At 37.9% G+C, this 16,086-nt stretch overlaps 1 pseudogene across 1 annotated transcript; it reads left to right on the top strand.

Moving 5' to 3' along the window:
- The first annotated feature begins 368 nt into the window (after positions 1–368).
- LOC149256315 (cysteine-rich receptor-like protein kinase 3 pseudogene) lies at positions 369–1,905 on the top strand (annotated as a pseudogene). Its single transcript, XR_016265517.1, has 4 exons — positions 369–632; positions 742–976; positions 1,057–1,201; positions 1,312–1,905. The product of XR_016265517.1 is annotated as a cysteine-rich receptor-like protein kinase 3 pseudogene (transcript).
- Positions 1,906–16,086: the final 14,181 nt, after the last annotated feature.

Raw genomic sequence — 16,086 nt, 5'->3', positions numbered from 1 at the left:
GGTCCTGAAATTGCTAAACCATTAGTGTGCGCTTCATAAACTCGTGTATTGTGAACTGATCATGTATTTCTTTACCACGAAATAAATAGATGCGTTGTAAATTTTTTCTCAGGTGAAGGACGAGAAATTAATTTATCGCCTAGTATAGCTAACCCTGAACTTATATTCAAGTACGACATACTGAAGGAGGCTGCGTCCAATTTTAATGAAGAGAACAAGCTTGGCGAGGGGGGTTTTGGATCCGTCTTTAAGGTGAGCCCAGATATTTCGAATCTTCAGCTTCCATAAAGAATATAGGTAATTTTGAAGCTTACTGATGTGCTGTAGGGGTTCTACCTGATGCAAGAGAGGTTGCAATTAAACGGCTGAATATAAATTGAAGGCAATATAGATAATTTTGAAGCTTACTGATGTGCTGTAGGTGGTTCTACCTGATGCAAGAGAGGTTGCAATTAAACGGCTGAATATAAATTCAAGGCAAGGAGACACTCAATTTCTTAATGAAGCAAATCTAATCAGTCGCGTTCAGCACAAGAATCTAGTAAAATTGCTTGGTTGCTCCGTTAAAAGCTTAGAGAGGCTACTAGTTTATGAATACCTCCAGAACGGAAGTCTCGACAAGATACTATTCGGTAGCTACTCTTTTTTTGACCACTTAATCCCTACATGGACCCTAGATTTGTTCTATTTTTTTAATATAGCTTGCCAACAGTTTTACTTCCTGTCATGCGATTATTGCAGATGGAACAAAACGCCATTTACTTGACTGGAGGCGCAGGTGTGAAATCATGGTTGGAACTGCACGTGGGCTGGCCTATCTTCATGAGGAATCTGAGATACGGATCATCCACAGGGACATTAAAGCAAGCAATATTTTACTTGATAATAAATACAGACCGAAAATAGCAGATTTTGGTTTAGCCAAACTTTTCGGAGAAGATCAGAGCCACGTCAGCACTAGAATTGCAGGAACTCTGTAAGAATTCGCTTTACATTTCTCTGTCTTGATGTCCCCCAGCTTTATTTTATTTAAAATAGGTTGATTTCATTGTGCAGTGGTTACATGGCGCCTGAGTACGCCTTATGCGGGCAGTTGACAGAGAAAGCAGATGTATTCAGTTTTGGAGTACTTGTTCTTGAGATTGTCAGCGGAAAAAAGAATCAGAGTTTGATTCAACACATGGTGTTTCTTCTGGAAGCGGTATGGTTCATGTGGATCCCATATTTACAGTGCAAATTTCCTAAACGCCAATATAGATGGATTCCTGCTGACTAATGTTTTATGTTTTGTTAATGTTTGTCATTTACCAGACATGGAGACTATATAAGGAAGATAGAGCATTAGAACTTATGGATCCCTCATTGGAGGGCAGTTATTCGTATGATGAAGCGATGAGAGTGATTAAAATTGCTCTTCTATGCACTCAAGGAGCTGCATCGTTGCGGCCTTCAATGTCCCGCGTGGTGTCGATGCTGACGAGTGAGCGAGAACATCTGTCTTCGCCTACGAGGCCTGTTTTCATAGATGTGGATAATGTGGCCAAAACTCACCAGCTTCAACGTCCTAGAGTGGTTGATCGTGACAAAGCATCTAGCAGTACAGCAATTCCTTCTAATGAACATTCCGATAGCGGTTCTGGAGCTGTCGATTCATCTGACACCCTGGAACCGAGGTGAAAATTAGCCAACGTTTAGGTGGTAAAATTTACATAACTTATTGTCCACGGGCAATGAGTAGAGATATTACTATTGTTATCCATAAATCAGATACTGAGATTTGCTCTTATTGAAAGAAAATAGGATATGGTAATGGGTAAATCGCTGCCATTCATGTTTACCATATAGATAAAGCTGATATAGCTAATAAGGAGTAGTCTTTAATTCAGAGTTTTCTCTGGATTTTTAGCTGGAATTTAATTTTTTCTATATTTTTAACTGGAATTTAGCTAAAAAAATTTATGGTCAAATTTTGATTTGTGTTGTTTAAATTGGTTTTGTGTTTACATATATAGATTCAGTACCCTCAAAAATTTTTGTATTTCAACTATGAAAAGTTCACTCCTCAAACTTGTGATTTCAATGAATAGCCGCCAAATTGATTTCAATGAATAGCCACCAAATTTTAAACTAATTAGATGAAAAAAACACATTTTTTTCAAAGAATTACCTTCTTAGCTCATAATACATAGTGGATAAATGGTATACATTACATTTTTATATATCCTTTTATTTTATTTTTTAATTTTTATAACATAAGAAAGATCTATTATAATTCAGTTGTTAAATTAGTAGTGAGAAAATCGTTATTGGTTTTTATTCAAAAATACAAGTTAATTCATTATTGTTATTCAATAAAATTCACACTAAAAATTAACTTATGGATTATTTATAAAGAGCCAACTTTCACTCTTGCCACAAAACTCTAAATATTAAACCATAATCCCATCAAAATAATTTAATAGGTGAGCAAATTTTTTTTTTAAACATACTCTATTAAAAGATAACTAATTTTTTATTTATTTCCTTATATTTGGAGAACAACTAAAAAAACACAACCAGATCTTTACTTATTTCGTTTTATATAAACAAAGTCTTTTAATTAAGAAAATACTTTTAAATAGTAACCCAAGCATATGCTACTTCTATTTATCGGAATAAAGAGCATTTACTCATGCTCCAACGTGTCACTCGTTAAACATTTTAATTTGTCTACTTCGAAATCGACTATAGATTTTCCTTTAAAAATAAATTTATTCTTCCCGGATTTATTCAATTCATCTCATCATCTATGTGATGAAAGACTTTATAGTTTTATAAAATTATGTTTATTGTATTATAGAGCTTAGGGTTCTGTGATCCATATCAAATTTGTGAAAAATATTATTATGTTTATTGTATTATAGAGCTCAGGGTTCTGTGATCCATATCAAGTTTGTGAAAAATATTTTGGCAAAAATTACATGGAATATCATTTATCGACCGTTTCAAACCAACTAGTCTGATTCATCGTCACTACAAGTTATTGTATCTTTATTTAAATTGTTGATAATATCTTTTTAATTTTATTAAGATTTATTCAATTCATCTCAACATCCCTATGATGAAAGACCGTTGATAATTTTATAAAAATATGATTATTCTGTCTTCATTTAAATTGTTGGTAATGTCCTTTTAATTATATGAAAATTTGATTGCTGTTTATTCCTGCTATATAATATTTTATGTTAATTATGGTTTATGTAAATCTAGAAAAATCTAAGTAGAGTGTGAGCTTGTTGAGGCTGAGTTTACATATCGTTAGTTGGCCCAGAGTTAAGTTTACTTAAAATGTTTATGATTTTATATTTATTAAGTTTGGTGTATATTTAACTATAGTTAAATCATTGTAATGAGAAATAATTTGATAGAGAGACGAGCGAGAGGATCAAATTTATATTTAATAGAGTAATTGAGCAGTTCACATGTTTCGTTTAAATTGTATGTTTTATGCTCCTCTTCCTTCCTTTCCATCAATGTTAACACATGAAAATGCATATATTTTTATGAATTCTTGTTTACTCTGCCTGATCGGGTAACAAGCCAATAACTGTAATTTTCTGTTATACGGACTGATTCCTTACAATGTCATATATCAAATAAAATAATGAATGTTACTTACCAGGCTAGACACGGTTAACGTTGTTCACATATGGCATGGCTCACCTCCCGACCTGCTCGTTCAATATATCCCACATCCTTTCATATCCGGCTGGCTAGCGACTACCGTGTTCAGCCTCCACAAAAATATTATAAACTAGAATAAAGGTAAGCCCTGCAAAATAACGATTCCTTTAATTCATTAAAACAAAAGGAAAAGCTACTTTTAATTTTAGTATAATTTTTCGGTTAAGTATAATTAGTTAATAATTTTTTTATAAGGAGGTAATTTTTTTATCAAGATTTTCTATATATTTACGGTGCCGCTCAAGATTGGAGCTCTGGCCCACGCGCGCCCTTCTAAACTGCATCTATTCTCCATCCTCGCGGCCGCCTGGGCCTTGGCTTCCTGCCATGGCCCCTTCGGATTCTCCTTTGGAGGGAGTCGACCCTCAAAGAGCCTTTTCAGATTTGGTGAAATCCCTCCCTCTGCAACGCCCCTGACCTGCACTCTCAAGATTTGTTAAGAAATTGGATGTACTCCAAGAAGTTCAGCTACCTCCAGTCCTACCTCGCATGGCGGCTTTGTCTCTAGCTGAAAAAGGTCTCATAGGTCAATTTACAGGCCTTTGGCCCTCTCCTAGAACAGTTCAAAGATGGGTTGAAAGAAACTGGTCTGACAAAATTCAAGGGCAAATATCCATTAGGTTTTGTGGGAAAGGGTATTACACATTCCATTTTGAATCCAAAGAGGATAAGGATTTAATCTTCAGAAATGGGCCCTATTTCATGGACTCCACGGGCCTCTAGCTCAACAAATGGACCCCAGACTTTGACCCTGAACTGGATGTCCCCAGTACTATTCCGGTTTGGGTCCGTCTCCCTCCTCTCCCTCTCCACTGTTGGGGAGATGAATCTGTTCGAGCCATTGGGAATGTTGTTGGCAAATATGTTCATTGTAGCGACCCGAAGGACAACATGCAGGCCTGCACAAGGATCTGTGTCGAAGTGGATCTTGGCAAAGGGCTTCCCGAAGCAATAAAACTGAAAGTGGACGAGTGGAGCCATGTCCAACAACTAGACTACGAGCAGATACCATTTAAATGTAAGGTATGTCATGAATACAGACACTTTGACAATAGATGTTCTAAACTTGTTGATGCAGAGAGCGGCGAACAAGAAGGCCATTGGGAATCAGTCAAAAAGAAGAAGTTTGCCCCTCCTTCCAAGCCTCCCTTGGAATCTAATCCTCCTGCTCCCTTTGCATCGTGTCCCTCTTCTTCCTCCCCTTCTTCATCTGCCCTCTGCCCTCCTGATCTGCCCCTCCCCTCCTCTTCTAATCCCTTTCTAGTCCTTTCTTCCCTTGAACCTCCTTGCGAGGACCCCTCCTTGCCCCCCTTGGTCTTATCCGAGCCTTCCGATCATCACCCCTCCCAAATCATCCCATCGCAGGCCTCCCTTGAGCCCTCTCTCTCTAGGATAACCAGAAGCTCTTCTAAAGATCATGGAACTTCCAGCGACACTTATAAAAAACCCAGGCCTTTTAGAAAATTAACCAAATAGCACAGGGATGAGAACGCTCAGAAAGACATAGCCATGGGAACGCAAACTCCAATAGAATATTTCATTTTGGGGCATCAAGAGAAAGAGACAAGTCACAAAGATCAAGAGAGGCGAGCACCTCTCTGCACGCCAAATACCCAATGATGAAAATCCTCTCTTGGAACCGCACGGGTTTAGGGCACCCCTACAAAGTCGTAGCCCTTAGAGATTTAATTTATAATGAAAAGTTAGATATTTTATTGATTCAGGAGACAAAACAAGACCAGCAAGAAATGAGAAGAAAAATAGATCAGCATAAACAATACAAAGGATGCACCAGTGACTCAAGAGGAGCTTCCAGAGGAATCACCACCATCTAGGATCATAGTAAATGGAACTGACTTCAATAAATCTTCACCAGCATTGGATCAGAACCGCTCTGGACAACAGAATAGACAATCATACTGTAATCATCTATAATGTTTACGCCCCCATCCATTACAGAGAAAAGGAAATTTGCTGGGATGATCTTAAGGCTAGCATCGATGGGGAGTCAAACTTAAATATCATAGTGGCAGGCGACTTCAATCTTGTCTTACACGCCAACAAAAAACGGGGAGGATGTTTCACTCCAGATCCCTTTAGAGGCCGATTGGAGACTATCAGTCAAGAATATAAATTAGTTGATGTTGCTCCTAAAAACCGCAGGTACACTTGGAGCAATCGCAGGCTTGGCATTGGCAATATAATGGAAAGGCTTGACAGGTTTTTAATCAATATTTCGTTCCTTTCTTTCTTCTTCGTAGGTTATGCCAGCGTCCTTACTACCTCAGCCTCTGACCACTATCCTATAACCCTCACTCTGGAAACTCATTGCCCCCTAGGACCTATACCGTTTAAATACATTCCCCTTTGGAATTGGGTCCCAGCAGTCAGAGAAATTGTTCAGGGGACTTGGAACCAGCATGTAGAAGGTTAACCAGGCTTTATTTGGGAAACTAAACTCAGAAGAACCAAACAGGCAATTAAGGAATGGGCAAAAGCGAACTATAAGGAACCTGAGGAGACCAAAATGAAAATCAAGAATGAATTAGAGAGCATCCAACAAAGGATAGAAGAACATGGCCTTTCTCAGCAAAATAAGGAGCAAGAAAATGCTCTCTATTCACAACTGAGCCACATAAACAGGGAGGAAGAATCCAAATGGCGTTTAAAGTCTAGGCAACTCTGGTTTCAAGGAGGCAATAAAAATACAACATTTTTTCACAAACAGGCCACTACTTGAAAGCTCAGGAACAACGTAAGCTCAATCTTGGATAATGAAGGCAATCTGCACAACACCCAAGAGGCCATCAGAAAGGCTGCCTCTGAGCATTACAGAGACCTTTTAACTGAAACTAAAGGAGAAGAGGATTACACCGATTTGCTTCAACACTTACCTAAAGGAATCACTGAGGAGATGAATGACAGCCTGAATAAGGAAATTGAAGAGGAGGAAATCAGAAGAGCGATTTGGAACCCGAATCCTGATAAGGCTCCTGGGCCTAATGGATTCCCCATTTGTTTCTACAGGGCATTCTGGGGTTTAATAAAAAAAGATCTGATCAAGATGATCAGATGGATTCAGAGAAAGGGTAAAATAGGCGGTTACACCAATGCCACCTTTTTCGCTCTCATCCCTAAAGAAAATTGGCCCACTTCCTTCTCTCGATTTAGACCCATTTCCCTCTGCAATTCCTCCTATAAAATTCTATCCAAAATTTTAGCATCTCGCCTCAAACCCCTCCTCCCCTCTTTGATCTCTAAAAACCAAGGAAGTTTCTTGCCCAACAGGCAAATCAATGATTCCATTCTTCTAGTGCAAGAAGCCATTCATTCGAGCCTCTCTAGGAAGGAGAAAGGGTTTATCCTCAAACTTGACCTGGCCAATGCCTTTGATAGAGTTAGGCATTCCTTCCTTATAGCTGTTCTAAAAAAGATGGGGTTTGAGTCGCCCTTCATCAGTCTTATCACTGCTTGCATCTTTGGGCCCTGGATTTCCCCCCTGATTAATGGCAGACCTGGTGAAGCCTTTCAATCCTCCCGGGGTCTTAGACAGGGTTGCCCCCTTTCTCCCTATCTCTTTATCCTTATGGCGGAATCCTTCAGTCAAGCTCTGGATTACAACAGAAGAGTGGGTCTCATCACTGGAATCAAATTTGGGAATGGAGCCAAGAACATCAATCACTCACAGTTTGTTGATGATACCTTGTTAATTGGAGGAGCCTCCACTACAATAGCAAGGAGGTTCAAGAAACTACTTGATCAATTTATGGGGTATTCTAGAGGCTTGGTCAATCAGCTAAAAAGCTGTATATATGGATGGAATACTTCAAATCAGGTCATTCACAATATCGCAAATATTTTTAGTGTCTCCTGCAATTTGGATTGGACCCATTTCTCTTACCTGGGCATGCCAGTGAGCCTAGGACCTCTGAAGGCTGGAACCTGGGACAGTATCATTGACAAGGTGAAGCGGAAGGTGCAGCAATGGGGATCACTGTGGCTCAACCTAGCAGGCTGCCTTATCCTCCTTAAATCAGGTATTTCTTCTCTTCCCCTTTATTGTTTCTCTCTATACCAAGCCCCAGCTACCTTTCACCACAAAATGGAAGCTGTTCTCTGCCATTTCCTATGGCAAGGAGGGAAGAACGACAAAAGGAAGTTTAATTTAGTCAACTGGAAACATGTCATTCAAACAAAGGACAAAGGAGGTCTCGGTATTAGGTCTCCCAATTTTTTAAATCTAGCCTTTGGTGGGAAGATTGCTTGGAGGCTCATAACTGGTCCCTATTCATGGTGGAAAAGGGTTCTGGAAACCAAATACTTGAACTTCCCCAGACAGCAGTTACTCGACTCTGGTATTCTCAATAGAGACTCTTCAAAAATCTGGTGATTATGCAAAAAGGCTATTCCATTCATGACTCAGAATATATCCAAAGTCCCCATGGGAGGAGCTAGTATTAATATTGGGGCTGATAAAATCCTGGGACAACAGCCAATAAACAGGCACGAAGAAACCATCCCTATTCTAAATTTTTTCAACAACAGGGGTATCCATTATCTGGACCAAATCTCTAGCTGGGATCCACAATCTCATATCTGGCTAGGGTGGTCCTTTCCTGTTATCCCCAGTGATCTTAACTCTAGTCTATGCTCTCTGCAGTCTCTCCTTCATAGTAAAGCTCCCATCAAGAAGAATGAGATGGATGGCTTTCGTTGGGACTTAACTGGATCAAATTATACAGTCCAAGCAGGCCGCCAGTATATCTGCAAGAGAACTTTCCCCATGACTTTATGGAACCACTCGAAAATGGTTTGGAAGTCAGAGGCTCTTCCAAAAATAAAATTTTTTATATGGGTCCTGCTAAAAGGGAAAATCTTAATAGGAGAGAATTTGCAAAAGAGGGGTATCAACAGTCCATCTCGTTGCCCCAACTACTACAATGCTGAAGAAACTATGCATCATCTTTTTGTCGATTGTCCTTTTGCTGTTGATTCTTGGAAAAAATTGTCTCTCGCTGATAACTTACCTTGGAACTCTCAGCATTCTATAGTGGAAGTGATCAACATGTGGAAAAAAACTGCCCCTAGAAAAATAAAAGGAGCAATCTAGTGAAGAGAGTATGGAATACTCTCTCCTATACCATGCTATGGTGTATTTGGCTAGCAAGAAACCGGAAAATCTTCAAGAACAAGAGCTCAGCTACAAGAATTATTTGCAATAAGGCCAAAAATCTTGCCCTGGAAACTATTTCTGTCAAAACCCAAAGCAACATAGATGTAGCAATGTATAGTGTGGAAGAAAGAAGTTTCATTAGTTACATTCTGGACAAAAATAACAACGCTCAGAAAGGCAACATGGTGAACGATCAACGCAGTCAGGAAACTCACTCTTGGAAAATCAGGCTCAAAGAGGAGGAGTTTGTAAACTGGATACAAAAATGCAACAACTTTTATCTTTTCTTCGACGGGGCATCTAAGTCAAACCCAGGAATCGCCGGAGCAGGGGGATTGATCCTTAATGCTAATGGGGAATGCATCCTATACTATGAATGGGGTCTAGGGAATATATCGAACAACAGGGCGGAAGCGTTAGCCCTTTATCAGGGACTAACTCAGCTAAGCAGATTGGGAATAAGAACTCCAAGGATCTTCGGAGATTCTTTGGTTGTCATTAACCTTATGGTTCATCAAAAAGAGTCACCCAATGTTCTTCTCCAGCAGGTCATTTGGAGAAGTTAGTTGTTGCACCAGACAATGGATAACCTGCAATATTACCATATTCTTCGTACTCTCAACAAGCAAGCTGATAGACACGCCAACAGGGTTTGCGAAAGGACAGTAGGAAACTTACGTTGTAATTCCGAGGAGATCCAACAGCCCTTGCCATGATCCGAATCAATCCACCCTGCATCAAATCGGATAGTTCTGACAGAAAGGAGTGGACTTAGAATTTCAAGATCTACAGCAAGATCACTATCTGCATAGGGATTTGGCACATATATTATCTCTTTAAAATTTTGCACATACTCAATAATCTTGCCAGCTTCTATCTTTTCAATCTTGATTATCGGGCTTCTCTGGATAGACATCTGACCTTCCTGCGCCTTTCTCTGGATTTCCTCTCATTCCCCGTGACTGATCCTCATCCCTCCCGCCTCTCTTTATATTTCTCCTCCCTCTTCCTTCTCCCTCTGCCCCTCTTCCCGTTTTCTTCTCTGTGCAGCCCCTCTCGGCATATTATTCCTGCCTCTGTATTGCGTCGGAACCCTGCTGCCCGTGCTGTACTTTTTGTCTGAAACCTCAGGCAGTTCCTTTTCGTCTTTCTCCGCCTTCTTAATCTCTCCCTCCTAGCTTCTTCAATGGCTCACAATGAGGACTGCTTGCACCGCTCAGACCTTCAAGCTGAATTGGAAGAAATTAGATCCCAACAGAATATATTAGACAATCAAAAGAGGATTTTAGAAGCAAAAATCGACAACCAGAACCGCATCATCAACAATAAGTATTGAGCAGAAATTGATTTGTTCCTATACAGGGTCTCTTCTATTCATGAGCAATTCAACCATTTGTCCAAAAGGTGCAGCCATGCGGAAGAGTCCATAGCGATTCTGAAATACATGATGGACAGACGCAACAACGCAGCCCCAAGCTCTTCAAGCGCCAAGCAAATAGATGGGGATGAAAAGCCGGAGGAATCCACAACAAGGCATATTAGTCACATTAACATAGATTAGATATGTTCTGCAAATGTCAGTTTTTTTGTTGCTTCAATATGTAAGAGTCTATTTTAGTCAAGAATTTCTCAAAGACAGAACAAGCAGGATCAAGGAGAAAATTCTGTTTTGTAACTCCACCGATCCTGGCTGTCCTCTGCACTTAATGTACCTCAGGAGTCCAAACTCCCTTCTTTTTTTCAGATATTAATACAGCAACCGACTTTGTGAAAAAAAAGGGAGGTAATTTTTTTATTTTTCATTTTTAAAACAAATTAAAATATTAATATTAAAATTCTATTATATATATATATATATATATATATAAAATAGATTTTTAATGTAAATATTTAATTTATATTAAAAATAAAAAATAAAAATAAAAAATTCCAATTATATATAAATAATGATGATTAATGTTCATTGATATTAATGAGGTTTATTACATTTTAAAAATGAAAGAGATTAATTGAGATTTTTTATTTTTTTCATTTTTATGACCGAAGAAGAGAGAAATAAGCATTCATATATCACTATAGTTTTTCTAAGTGAATAAGCTAGGAAGGTTGGTAGTGTGGTAGAAGTTTTGGAAACATGAAGAAATGTGAGTAAGAGTTGGGCAATCCAAGAGAAAGTATTTTTCATCTTCAACACTCTTAAAATTGCATAGTTGACAAATTCTTTCATCCCAAGGTGTTTTGGGGATAGACCACTGCTAGGTTTTGAATCAAAGCTCATAGGAATTAGTTCTTATCTTAACAATGTTCATCTTCTTCTTAGCACTAATTAAGGAAGAAAGATAATTCTTGTCAATGAGAGGGGTTGATCACCTTTTTATAATACCAAGGTGTTTTGGGGATAGACCACCGCTAGGTTTCACTTCGGAGCTCATAGGAATTAGTTCTTATCTTAACAATGTTCATCTTCTTCTTAGCACTAATTAAGGCATAAAGATAACTTTTGTTAATGAGAGTGGGGTTGATCACCATTTCATAATACCTTAGCTTATTTTTCTGCTCTAGCTCCATATCATCCAACAATTTGCCCTTAAATTTGGAAGCAATAATATTTTGAATATTATCTTTATTCTCCAAGATGGCTTCATCCTTTAAACCTCAATAGTAGAGCCAAGATTGGGCATCCTTGTGCTAACCACGCTCAAACCCAAGGTGCAAGTTTTGGCCACATTTATAAGAAACTTTGGGGAACCTCTTGGTTTCCATGTCGTAAAGTGTCTTCTTATACATTAGATACTGAAACATAGTCATGCTCTCAATGGAGAAAAGGCTAGCTTCAGTCAGAAATATAGGATAGGAAGAATTACCTTTAATCTTGAGGTTGTAGGTTATAAATTGTTTTTGGATTAGATTGATATTTCTCCATGATTCTCTAGATATACTGCAACCCAAACCTCATATCCATACATTGAAATAATACGGGTGATGAGTGTCTCAAACATACAGTTTTTTGTACTCCAAATCCAAAGATCAATCATTTTGCAATTATTTTCAAGCTCATAATAAGCTTTCTAGCCACCAATAATCCTTTTCTCAATGTTATGGTTCCAATACCTAAATACCTAGATATTTGTATGAAGAAATCATCTCCAAGTAATTGCTATCATAGATGAAATTGGCATGGGTGATCCTTTCAGATTTAATTATCATGACTTTAGTCTTGTCATTAGTAATGATCATACCCATCTTGCAGCAAAAATTGATGAGGATTTTAAGTTGTTTGTTGATATCCACATGGATTTTGACTACCTAAAAAATATCATCAACATAGACGATAAGAGTAATTACCATGGCAGCAAGCTTGGGGCCAGCGCATATTGAAACTTTCAGACATGCTTCTAGCTTATCAATATAAATGCCAAAAAGCGTAGGGATAGTGGACACCTTTGCTTAACACTGATATTGGATTTTATTTCTTTAGGCCAACCTTGGTGGTCTTAAGCTTAGAGACAATGTTCTCATATAAATGAATCACAACAACTCTTAGCTCAAGAGGAACCATTATCGCTTTAAGTATTTTCCATAACTTATTATGATTAACCATTTCAAAAGCTTTTCTAAAGTCAACAAAACATCAAAAGGGAACGGTTTCACTATTACAACAATCATCAACAATAATTCGAAGAATGACAAAATAGTTAATAGTTAAATAATATCTAATGTAACTATCACTATATATAATTTAAATTGTTATATAATTGAATGAAAATAACTATTTTCTAAATTATATAATTGAATCAAAATATGTTTTTTTTTCAAAAATTATTTTCGCTATACAACATTATTTTTATTTAAATAAAACTCATTTTATATATTTTTATTGCAATTATTTTATGAGAATGATTCTTTATTAATATAATAAAATTTTCTCCCTATCATAGACGATGATTCAAGCTCGATGTCATAGCAAAGATAGATCAATTTATAACTACAGGCCCCTAGCTTGCCATGTGCCTCAGTCTCAGCAGCAGTACAGGTCATTAAATCCTTAGGTGAAGGGGGCATTAATTGTCCCTGAGTGGCCATACTCTTTGGCATGTAGTCTAATGATTATTGGGTATTATGAAGACTGAGACCTTCTCACATGTATGACAATTCACATCATGAGTTGGTGTTGTAACCCTCCCATAAATATACCTCTAGAAACCAAAAGAAGAATTGTCACCAAAGTTGTGAGCCTGGATATGTTCATTTCAGGTAGCCATGTCGGTCATAATCTCAGCGTCCATGCACTCATTAGCTAGACCAACCATAAGTATTTATTATTTCTCTCCAGCATAGAGAAATTGGGTAGCTTTGCATTTGATGATAGACACTCTTCCTTTGAACAAATTTCATTAGCTTCTCTGGGGTTCAAGTCGGCTTTTTCATCTTACACTGCTAATTCACTTTTCACGCAGACTCTCCTGTATAATTTTGGCACACATATTGCATTTATGGATTCCCATCTCATTCGTGCCTTTGCATTTGGCTCAGCGCTTCATTTGACTAGATGATGGGTGCAGGTTTCGTGTTGGTCAGCCATCACTCCATCCTCCCTAGACAATCTTTATTTTCCAACTGATTTGATGGATTCCTATCTAGTTTGCACCCTTATTTCTGGCTCTGGTTCAAGTTTGCGAAGGTGCTTCTTAATTTCATGATGGAAATATTTAAAGGGTCCATAATTTTATTTCATAGGTCCTTGGCTGCTTCGTCGAGAGCTGATCATCCACAGTGTAAATCAGGAAATCTTAGCCAATTCATGGTTTCTCTTCCACTCCATCTTGGTGATTCCCAAATGTGGCACTTGGGAGGGTGGTGATTACTCATATCTTACTAGCGTTCTATAATAATTTAAGGTTCTAGCGTTTAAGACCCCTCGCTTGTGACACTTGTGTTCGAGGCTAGTATGTTTCTCGCAGCCACCTAGTTTGTGGTCGAGATAGTCGCTTCACGATGATCAACATGTGTGGGTTCTAGCCTTAAAGCTTAGCCTTGCTCTTCTAATCTATGGTATTTCCTGTCTGAGTGCTATGATGGTGGTCCTTCATTACCCATATATTACCCATATGCTCCAGTAATGTCTCCCTTTAATATTTTGAATTCGTTATATTTTTGTAATTCTTGCTTTGAAGACAAGGGCCTACATGTTGTTCTCCATTGGAAAACTTATATAATGTTTTTTTGTGTTGGACACTATGCTAAAAAAAGATCAATGTAATCTTTGTTTCATGGTTAAAAAGAGTTAATGTAATCTGAAGACTTTGAATTTGTGTTACTAGCGGCATTTTTTGGGGCAAATTATTAACACAAAAATATTTTTTATATAATACTTTATTGAAGTAATAAACAACCAAACTCTCTCTCTCTATATATAATTTAAATTTTAGGTTTTTATATATAACATTAAGCAATTAAATTAATTTAAATATTTTAAAAGATATTAATATTAATATTTTGAATAACTTTTGAAGTTTTAAATTTAAGAATCTTCACGATCCTTTTTCTGGAACTCTCGTGGTTTTCCATGGTGTAAAGGTCTTATTATGTTAAGTTGGATCCCGAGTGATATTGATCTTATTATTTTAGTTGAAACTTGGGAGCATGACAAATCTAGGGTCCCTCACCTTGACAGGTTCACTCTTTGGTTTGCCTGGAATAAGAAATCCTCTAGGAGAGATTTTGGTGGTATTGCATATGTTTCCTCTCACTTCTATCTTCATAAAACTGACCCCTTCAATCAATACATTTGGACTGAGATCTCTGATTCAACAAACAATATGATCTTCCTTGCAATATGTTATTTCACCCCTATCAACTCTACATCCTATAAGAAAAACAACCTCGATAAGAATTGTCCTTTCAATACCTCAGAAAAAGACATCTACAACCTAAGGAATGAAGGAAATATCCTTTTTCTTGGGGACTTTAATGCTCGAACTACTACTCACCAAGCTATTATGTTAAGTAACAAATCTAACCCCAACCTCTTGTGGCTTGATGAGGATGGTCACTTAGCTAATAGATTCACGAGAAAATATGAAGACATAATCGAGAACCTATTTGGCACAGAGATCCTCAAACTTTATAGTTCCCAAAACTTAATCATTTGCAATGGTATTAATAAATTCCCTCTCTCCGGTTAGACAACTTGTTCCCATGAGCTGGGTAGAATCGTCATGGATTATGCGATCTCTGACATCCTTGTCCTCAACCATATTAAAAACTTTAAACTTATTAACAGGTAGGAGCCTAACTATGACCATAGACCTTTGTCTTTATCTTTCAATATTGTTATGCATACCACCCACATGCAGGAGAATAGTTGATCCAGATCTTAGTGGGAGGTCCCCAAGATCTAAAAGATTGAAATGGATCTTGTGGGGGAGGGGGGAGGCCCCCAAGATCTGGAGAGTTGCAATGCTAGAAAGAAAATGACAGAACATACAGTAAATAAAACCACAAAGAAACCTTTTATTAAAACTGATAATAACTATAAAGGCTACATTGTGGCGGACAATCTGTCCTTTTACAAAATGTGACTTGTTACTTATAGTATTTTTCAGTTACAATACCATAGGTCAATTCCATCGGTGAATGAATACCATGGGTGAATGAATACCATGGGTGGATGTCACTTACAATACCATGAGTAAATTCCATGGGTGGATGAATAACATGGGTGGATGAATACCATGGGTTGATTCCATTTTCTATTTAGATCATTCCTCTCTCCTTAGGAAGCAATGGTCCCCATCGCGTGAAGTTCCCTCCTCCGAAGTCTTTGTTGAATATGAAGAGCCACAGAAGAGAAGGGTTTTATGTGGTTAACCCATAACTGTGATGAACGAAGATATGAGGATAGAGATACCCTGTAATGCTTGTGACCAACTGTGACATTGATAGTGTGTGGCCTAGCAAATGGACTTCGATGAAGTGTGGGTTTATGGATGACCCATAACCATAATGAATGAAGATCCTAGGATAGAGATACCTTGTAATGCTTGTGACCAATTGTGATACTGACAGTGTGCGGCTTGGAAAATGGACTTCGATGAAGTGTGGGTTTGTGGATGACCCATAACCATGACAAACAAAGATCTGAGGATAGAGATGCCATGTAATGCTTGTGACCAATTGTGATGCTAATA

Source organism: Pinus tabuliformis, chromosome 7, assembly GCF_031772625.1.
Source record: "Pinus tabuliformis cultivar Carrire ecotype Pingquan chromosome 7, CPIR1, whole genome shotgun sequence".
NCBI classification, from domain to species: Eukaryota; Viridiplantae; Streptophyta; class Pinopsida; order Pinales; family Pinaceae; genus Pinus; species Pinus tabuliformis.
The sequence above is the reverse complement of the archived record's forward strand: the minus strand, read 5'-3'. Positions and strand labels throughout refer to the sequence as shown.